This window comes from Sciurus vulgaris, assembly GCF_902686455.1.
Source record: "Sciurus vulgaris genome assembly, chromosome: 1".
NCBI lineage: Eukaryota > Metazoa > Chordata > Mammalia > Rodentia > Sciuridae > Sciurus > Sciurus vulgaris.
Window position 1 is genome coordinate 131,588 of NC_136461.1, and position 2,735 is coordinate 134,322.

Here is a 2,735-nt window from a genome sequence, read left to right on the forward strand (position 1 = left end):
GACCCACACCTGTGACCCATAAGCTGTTTCTGCCCGTCGGACCCCGGGACGTGAGTAGGTCTGGGTGTGCTCACATGCAGCACCCTCATAGAAGCCGGTGAGCTCATGCAGAAAAGCTGGCAGGCAGGCCAGGACTCTGCTCACCTGCACTTCCTCCGACTCTACACCTGTGCTCTCAGACACTGTTTTCCTCTGCATTTCTCTTCCTACAACCCCATGTCTGGGTAGTCTCTTCCTGGGGTTACACCACATCTGGCGCTCAATAAATGGTTGATTGATTGATGAAGGAATGGATAAAAGGGGGCTTTAAGAGGCAGGCACTCCAGGATAGGTCAAGGCTGGCGCAGCGGGGTTGGGGGCAGAAGTGCTGGCGGCCGCCCCCGCACTCCCCCAGGACGTCTCGGGTCACAGTCTGCACCGCTGCCCGCGGGTTATTTATGACCCTCCTCCCCCTGCCGGCGGCGGCAGAGGCGGCTCCGGCCTCAGCCCAGCGGCGGAGGGCCCTGCACGGGGGAACCCTGAGCAGCGACGGTGTGGCGCCCAGAGGAGGGCGGGCGGGGCCTCGTGGGTTTGGAGGTGGGGCTTTGGATTCTGCCACCAGCAATCCCGCCGGTCCGGACCACCTGGCTGGGATGATTGTGGAGCCAAAACTCAGTCCTTTGCTACGGTCTGAGAAGCACAGAGGAAGGTGAGGCCCAGTGCCCTAGGCCAGGATGCAGGTGTCCCTCAGCATGAGGTCAGGGGTGAAGAGCCCATCCTGGGGCAAGACAGTCTGCTTCCCAGGACCACCCTGGGGTGGTCCCTCTCTGTGAAGGTGGGGTGTCGGTCCTCCAGCTTTGGAACAATCAGGGTCTTTTTCAGGAAGGAACCTGGGGAAGAATGGCATGGGTTTTGGGTTGATCCCCAGACCAGACAAAAACCCAAGGATAGGTCCTCCTATCTTTTTAACACATGCTGAGCAACATGAACCGGCTGCAGGGGAGGGGGCATGGGGCTGGGGGCTGGGGGGTTGGGGGGCTCTCTGCCAATCCTGCCCCCAGGACCAGGTGGGCCTTCTCCAGTGTGAGCCTGCACTTCCCCAGCCCATGGAGCGAGGGCCAGGAGCTGAGGCCAGGACGGGTGCAGGTGGACATGAGAAGACCCAGTCCTTGGCAGTAGGGTCAGGGCTGCAGCCAGGCAGTGGCACACAGGGCCAGGCTTTCCAGGCGTGGCACACCCCCCACTGTCATGATGGCCTCCATGAGGCAGACTGTGCCTTGGAGCAGGACGGGGTGGCGTCCAGGCTGCAGGTGAGGTAAGGGGACCAAGGGTCGTGAAGAAAAGAGGGGTCACCCACATTTCCACCTGGCCCCTCAGACCCCCGCAGTACCCCCCAGTCCAAGGGGCAGGAGGGAGTTGGAGGCACAGGCTCCCAGCCACACTCCTGGTCCGAGCACAGCACGCCCCACCCCGATGGGGCTCCCAGTCAGTGTGGGGCCGGCTGGTGTCTTGGCTGAGGATGAGTTGGTGACAGAAGCACAGTGGTCACCAGTGGTCAGCCCCAAGCCCAGCTGTTGCTGCTGTCTGCTCAGAAAGGGGATGGTGAGCTGTCCTTCACTCCCAGGACTTACCCCCTTTTAGAAGGTGGGGTGCAAACAGGCCTGTTGTCCAGCTTAGGCTCCCAGGAATGCCCTGCCAAAGTGTCTCAGGGGGTCAGGGACAGGGCTGGGCTACTGTGTTGGGAGGTGAGGCCACTTTCTAGTGTATCTAACACCACACAACAAAGACAAGCCACTCTAACCAGTGCCAAGTGCCAGGGGTGTTCTCGGTTTCTCTTCCTGACACTCCAATTCCATGAAGAGTGGTGGGGGTGGGGTGCTAACCAGAGTGCCAGGGGCTGGGGAGATAGCTCAGCTGGTAGAGTGCTTGCCTTGCAAGCACAAGGCCCTGGGTTTGATCCCCAGCACTGCAAAAAAATAAAATAAAATAAATAAAAACCGACAGAGTGCCAATCACCAGGCTCACCTGCCCCCAGAACACCTAAGTGGGCATGGACTAGCAGATCTTTCCCAGACTCTCTCCTAGTGGGGACAGAAGGTAGTGCACACACTCTTTTTGCCAGCTGTTCACCCGCCCCCCATCCCCTCTCCGAATCAGTCAACCACTCCTGCCCCACACCATGCCTGACACGGTCCTGAAAGCCGACATCCTGCATTTGAAACAGCTGTGTGTCATCAGGACGACCTTGGCTTCTCTGATTCAGATTCCCCATCTATAAAATGGAGATGATTAAACAAACAAACAACAAAAAAAAAGTGAACGAGTGGACTACCCTTATGCACAGAACTCAAACTCTCCAGAAATCCACAACTTCACCCACTGCACACGAAGGGTTGCACCCTGCAAACACCCTACCGAAAGCCACAGGCTCACACACTGGAGGGGCCAGAGAAGCCAGTTCATCCACTCCGGGAAAAGTCATCAACCGAGCTGCGCCCGCCTTGCCCCCACATGGGGTCCCAAACTCAAGCCTGCGCCACAACAGTGACACGGTGCCTCATCTGGCTCGCATGCACTCCCCAGTTTCCCTCTCTCCTTCGCTCTGCCGGAGCGGGGCGGGGGGAAGCGGGGTGCAGCCCTGTCCCGCCTCCAAGGCTCAGTCGACCGTCACGCACCCCCCGCTGGAGCCCGCGCCCGCCCGCCGCGCCGGGGTTGTTTAAATGGGCCAAGTTGTGGCGGCGGCGGCGGCGGCGGCG